Source organism: Triticum dicoccoides, chromosome 7A (assembly GCF_002162155.2).
Source record: "Triticum dicoccoides isolate Atlit2015 ecotype Zavitan chromosome 7A, WEW_v2.0, whole genome shotgun sequence".
In the NCBI taxonomy this organism is placed as follows: Eukaryota; Viridiplantae; Streptophyta; class Magnoliopsida; order Poales; family Poaceae; genus Triticum; species Triticum dicoccoides.
This window is the reverse complement of record NC_041392.1, coordinates 88,773,595-88,780,391: the sequence shown is the minus strand read 5'-3', so window position 1 is coordinate 88,780,391 and position 6,797 is coordinate 88,773,595. Positions and strand designations below refer to the sequence as shown.

At 47.2% G+C, this 6,797-nt stretch overlaps 1 pseudogene; it reads left to right on the top strand.

The window, feature by feature from the left end:
- Positions 1–283: 283 nt before the first annotated feature.
- Positions 284–1,341, top strand: LOC119333173 (annotated as a pseudogene).
- The last annotated feature ends 5,456 nt before the right edge of the window (positions 1,342–6,797 follow it).

Genomic DNA, 6,797 nt, shown 5'->3' with positions numbered 1-6,797 from the left:
CTAGTCTTTGTGAAATACAGAAATATTACAGATTGCACGGTGATACAAACTTCAAAAAATGCAACTGAAAACACTATACCACCGGATCACCTCTTCTCGGCAACGATGTTCCACACATTATTAACTTATAGAAGAAAATATCCAAACTAACCACTTCAACAACAAATAACATGTCTCCAGATTATTCACTCAAAGAGAATGGCCAAGATTGAATCACTCATCTTTACAATGTCAAATCTTGCTTCTTGACGATACAACACGAAAGTAAATTTGGACAGCAGGGATGTTCAGTAGAAAATCTATAATAGCCGCCACACATATCTTCTCGCCTCGCGACGGCGCAGGGCGCTCGGGAGCGTGCCGTACACCACATGTCGGACGCCTTCCGCCGCTGCGCCAGGCAGGAGGTCGAAATCGGCCACGTCCTGTACCACAGCATGTTCGACGGTTCGACCTGCTCATGAACACGCTCTTCTCCCTCGATGGACAGGACAAGCCGAGGGACCTTCTGGAGGACATAGTGGGGCTCCTCGCCGAGCCCAACATGTCAGACTTGTACCCGTTGCTCCAGGTGTTGGACCTGCAGGGCCTTCGCCGTTGGACGGCCACACACATGAATCACGTCTTCCATCTGCTGGACAAGATCATCGACAACCGGCTGGGCGGTGCCAAGGGCAGGCATCATTGGGACGTCCTGGACACGCTGCTGGCGCTGGGAACCACTGGCAAGCTGAGCCGCCGCGATTTGAAGGCCATGTTGTTCGACATCCTGGGCGGCGGGCACGGAGACGACCAAGATCACGGTGGAGTGGAGACCCAGGCGTGATGGCGGCGATGCGCGCCGAGATCAAGGCGACCCTCGCGCAGGACCAGGAAAGGATGATAACAGAGGCAGACGTGGTGAAGCTGCCATACCTACAGGCTGCGGCGAAGGAGTCGATGCGGCTGCACCCCGTGGCGCCGTTGTTGTTGCCACACCTGGTGGTGGAGGAGGGCATGGAGATAGGCGGATACGCCGTGCTCAAGGGCGCAACCATAATCTTCAACTCGTGGTCCATCATGCGCGACCCGGCGGCTTGGGAGTGGCCCGAGGAGTTCATGCCGGAGCGTTTCCTAGGGAAGACGGAACTCGGCATGTGGGGGGAGGAGGTCAAGTTTATCCCGCTGGGCACCGGCCGGAGGCTGTGCCCAGCATTGCCCATGGTGGAGCTCCTCGTGCCCTTCATGGTGGCATCCATGCTGCATGCCTTGGAGTGGCGGCTGCCTCATGGCATGTCACCTGACCAGGTGGATGTGACCGAGAGGTATCCAAAAAAGGAGTATCGAAATGCTGAAATTTGAGATGGGCTCTAGGCTCATATAGCAATTTCTGAAAAATCTCTAAGGGCCCATGTGGGTTATATGGCATTAGGTGTAGTGAGAAGTTTAGTCCCACCCCGCTAGTGGAAGAAGAGTTGAAGTGGTTTATAAGGGTTTCTCTTTTACATGCTATTGGAGCTTGAGAAGAGAAGAGGCCCTTGCGCACTCCTCCTCCACCGCCCGCCTCGCCACGCCTCGTCACGACGCGCCGCGCCGCGGGTTGAGAAGGACGCCTTTCCCTTGCAAATTTTTGTAATAAAGTCGTGAACCATATTCATTCGAATGTTAATGAATCTGAAGTTTGGCATTCACGTCTTTGTCACATTAGTTTCGGTATTATGACGCGGCTAGCCAAGTTGGATTTAATCCTGAGTTTCACCTTAGCCAAAGGTTCTAGGTCTTTCATGTTGATTAAAGGTGGAAAGAAATACTTCATCACATTGACAGATGACTCCACTAGATATTGCTATAAACACTAAAGATGATGCTCTACACTACTTTAAAATCTATAAGGTAGAAGTTGATAAACAACTTGAAAAGAAAATTAAACGAGTCCGGTTAGATCGTGGTGGAGAGTACTTCTCGAGTGAGTTTGATTCTTTCTGTGCAGAACATGGCATTATTCATGAGAGGACGCCTCCCTATTCATCATGAGAGGACGCCTCCCTATTCACCCCAGTCAAACTGATTTGGTTAACGCCATGTTAGATACATCGGGTTTATCCAAGGCATGGTGGGGGGAGGCGATATTAACGGCATGTCATGTCCTGAATAAAGTTCCGACAAAGGATAATGAGATCACTCCCTATGAGAAATGGGCAAAGAGAAGGACAACACTCTCGTACTTGGGGCTGTTTGGCGAAAGTCAATGTGCCGATCCCCAAAAAGCGTAAGCTTGGACCAAAGGCTGTGGACTGCGTTAATTTGGGTTACGCTAAAAACAGCGTTGGCTATAGATTTCTAGTAGTGAAATTTGAGATACCTGATCAGAAGGTCGGTACAATTATGGAGTCTAAGGATGCTACATTCTTCGAGGATATTTTTCCTATGAGAGATATGCAAAGCACTTCTAGACAGGAATCTGAGGAGACTCCTGAACCTGCCATTCCTATGGGATATTATGAACAAACACATTATGAAAATCCTGAGGAGGATGACGAGGAAACCCTTGGTAGGGCAAGAGACAAAGGACTGCAAAGACCTTTGATGATGATTTCTTCGTGTACCTCGTGGATGATACTCCCACTTCTATTTCAGAAGCGTATGCCTCTCCAGAAGCTGACTACTGGAAGGATGCGGTCCGTAGCGAGATGGATTCCATCATGGCTAACGGGACATGGGAGATCACTGATCGTCCCTATGGTTGCAAACCACTGGGGTGTAAGTGGGTGTTCGAAAAGAAGCTTAGGCCCGATGGTACTATTGAAAAGTACAAGGCAAGGCTTGTGGCCAAGGGCTATGACCAGCAAGAAGAGGAAGATTTCTTCGATACTTATTCACCTGTGGCTAGACTGACCACCATTCGAGTATTACTCTCGTTGGCGGCCTCGCACGGTCTTCTCGTCCATCAGATGGATGTTGAGACGGCTTTTCTAAATGTAGAGCTAAAGGAGGAAATCTACATGCAACAGCCTGATGGCTTTGTGATAGATGGTCAGGAAAGAAAGGTGTGTAGGTTGATAAAATCTTTATATGGCCTGAAACAAGCACCTAAGCAATGGCATGATAAGTTTAATACAACTCTGACATCTGTTGGTTTCGTTGTTAATGAGGCTGCCAAATGTGTATACTATCGCCATGGTGGGGGCGAAGGAGTTATATTGTGCTTGTATGTTGATGACAGACTGATATTCGGAACAAACCTCAAAGTCATTGAGGAGGTCAAATCGTTTCTATCTCAGAACTTTGAGATGAAAGCCCTTGGTGTGGCTGATGTTATCTTGAACATCAAGCTACTGAGAGATAATGAGGGTGGAATTACACTTCTGCAATCCCACTATGTTGAGAAGGTGTTGAGTCGTTTTGGATATTTGGACTGCACGCCATCTCAAACACCATATGATCCTAGCGTGTTGATTCGAAAGTCCAAAGGCATGGCTAAAGATCAATTGAGATACTCTCAAATCATTGGTTCACTGATGTACCTAGCGAGCGCAACGAGGCCTGACATCGCGTTTGCTGTGAGCAAACTGAGCCGATTTGTTTCCAAACCGGGTGATGTACATTGGCATGCTGTTGAGAGAGTTATGCGCTATATGAAAGGTACTATGGACTATGGACTTCACTATACCGGATACCCGTCGGTACTTGAAGGGTATAGTGATGCGAATTGGATCTCTGATGCTGATGAGATGAAGGCCACAACTGGGTATATGTTTACTCTTGGAGGTGGTGCTGTTTCCTGAAAGTCTTGCAAGCAAACGATCTTAATGAGATCGACAATGGAAGTAGAATTAACAGCATTAGACACATCTGGTGTTGAAGCGAGATGGCTTCGAGATCTTTTGATGGACTTGCCATTGGTTGATAAACCGGTTCCAGCTATCCTTATGAACTGTGACAATCAGACTGTCATCACCAAGGTGAAGAGTTCAAAGGACAACATGAAGTCCACCAAACACATAAGAATGAGATTAAAAGCTGTCAGAAAATTAAGAAACTCTGGAGTGATAGCGTTGGACTATGTCCATATGGCTAAGAATCTGGCAGATCCCTTTACGAAAGGGCTATCACGTGTTGTGATAGATAATGCATCGAGGGAGATGGGTATGAGACCCACATGAGTTGCCATGGTAGTAACCCAACCTATGTGATCGGAGATCCCGTGAATTAGGACTTGGGAAAATAAGCCAGTGGTGAACTGAGGAGAGTAACTATACTAACCCACTCCGTTGAAGATGTAATACTCTCGATACTGTACGGTAGGATGACTATTGTCTTAATGTGTTCCAAAGCTTATGTAAGCAAGATGCTATCCTACAGAGCGATCTTTGGAGGAACACACATATGTGAGCCCGACTGCTGGTCACAGTCTATGAGATTAGGGTGATCTCTAGTAAGCTCATGAATAGGCCAGGAGTGTGACTTATATGCTCCACCCGAGGGGTCAGCCTTCGGCAGCCTAGTACTAGTAAGACATGTAGTGAAACTTCTTTACGCCAAACTGACAATTCAAGGCATAGTCCATTGTTCAGTTGTGAAGGAGTGTAGCTACTTGCTCTAGGTGAAGTTCAACCTTAACAGGTCTTCACTGTCACACTGGTATATCGAAACAGCAATTGAAACATAGGAGACAATGGGCCCTCGAGATCTGGTGGGGGATTGCTGAAATTTGAGATGGGCTCTAGGCCCATATAGCAATTTTTGAAAAATCTCTAAGGGCCCATGTGGGTTATATGGCACTAGGTGTAGTGGGAAGTTTAGTCCCACCCTGCTAGTGAAAGAAGAGTTGGAGTGGTTTATAAGGGTTTCTCTTCTACATGCTATTGGAACTTGAGAAGAGAAGAGGCCCTCGCACACTCCTCCGCCGCCGCCCGCCACGCCACGCCTCGTCACGACGCGCCGTGGGTTGCGGGATTGAGCCGAGCCGAGCTCACACCTACATGCTTATTTTTTCCAGTCACTAACGAGAGTTCTCTGACAGCTCGTCGGATCGTGGGCTGTCACGGACTCGGACGTGGGTCGAGCCCACGTCTCTCCACGCGGCTGCGTCTATATAAGTGTGCGGTGTCTCCTAACCCTAGCCGCCACGAACAGATCACATCTGCTCCACGCGCACGCCCACCGTCGTTCCCTTGCTGCTGCTGCCCCCGGTGACTCCATCCCGTCTGCCGCGTACACGGTCGACGGGAGAGCAGGTCTCCGAAACCACGCCCTTCTGGTTCCTGTATGGGGTGAGGGGCGAGTAGGTTTTTGGGCAGCGATTACGCGACTGCTCGCTTCCGATCGTCTACTTCCTCTACGTCCGCGTCGCCTTCATCATCACCATGTCCACCGACGCCGAACATGCCGCCGCCGAGAAAGCTGAAGCCGACAAGAAGGCCGCCGAGGACGCCGATGCCGCCACCAAAGCCGCGGCCTCTGCATAGCCTACCGGAGGGTATAACTCGTTTATCCCGCTCCTACTGTTTTCTGTTTTAGCCATGCTAGCGTTATACGTAGGTCTTTCTGCAATTAGCGTAGTATGTGCTAGCTTGACTGAATATCAGCATGTGTTTATTTGTGTCAATGCCGTGCTAGTGATTTACTCGTGGATTAATTTAATCGAGAAATTGCCTATTTACTCAACACGAAAGACATCTTATGTTTTGAGACAGGGGAAATACTATTTTCAACGTGCATGCACGGCACTGTATTCCTATTGATCGGCAAATAAGGCGTGCATGCATCTTCTATATATATGGTATTTTTGATAATTTTAATGCATGAATTATGCACAAATCTTCTTTTTATCTTATACTAGTAAGCGTGCACGTATCATCAAAGAGTCATGGTTCGCTCTCTCCTAACTTCTCTCACTACGGGAAAAGTGGCGGCGACAGTTTGCCCCTCCCTTTGTCCTCGAGATAGTGGGTCCCTGCATCCATATTCCACCGCTCCAAACGGGAGGGGTGATGCTTCAACTCCAGTGCGGTGAGGATGTCGTTGCACCAAAATAATACAACACGCTCTCGTCCACCTCCAAAAAATTATTGGCAACACACCATTCATGTCATATTTTTTTCTTTTAGGGGAAACAACAATCTATTAGTAAATAGTTTGCAATGTCATGTACAATCAGTTGCCTAACAACACACCTATGCTCTGACTTCGGCTTTCAACGTGTCGCTTCATCTCTAGATGTTTAGAGCAATAACACACCCCCTTTGTGGTAGCAATCACTGAAGTGGTTGGTCATTATTTTGTGAAAAAGAATTGAAAAGAATCGTCGTTTACCTTCACCCATTCATCCATTTTTCTCTAATCTTGACCACCTATCCAGTGTCTGGTCAGTTGTATTGTGTCAATCGCATCACGTGTACCTGCAAAATAGGTTTTTTGTACAATTGTCATGAGGTTGAGTTTCTGCATCAGTTCCCCTCATATTGGTGTTGCTTCAAAATAAACGTAAAAAGAGTTGATTCGTTTGATCAGAAAGTAAATACCATGGATCCAAACATCGTTGACGAATTGCTTGGAGCTTATAAGGTATGGAATGTCAAACTAATGGTAGTAAGGGCGTGCATGTTGAGAACATCTTGTCCTATATTATTTTTTGCGGATAAAAACTTGTATTACTCAAACAACGTCATCATGGCAATCTGCTTTACTACCTCTAGCGGGCTGAAACCTAACCAAATAGTATTTCTACTTTCAGAGTTAGCATACCTAGCCAACAAATCACCAACCAAATTCTGGCTACGGTTGATATGAATAATACAAGTCATATGAAAAGACAA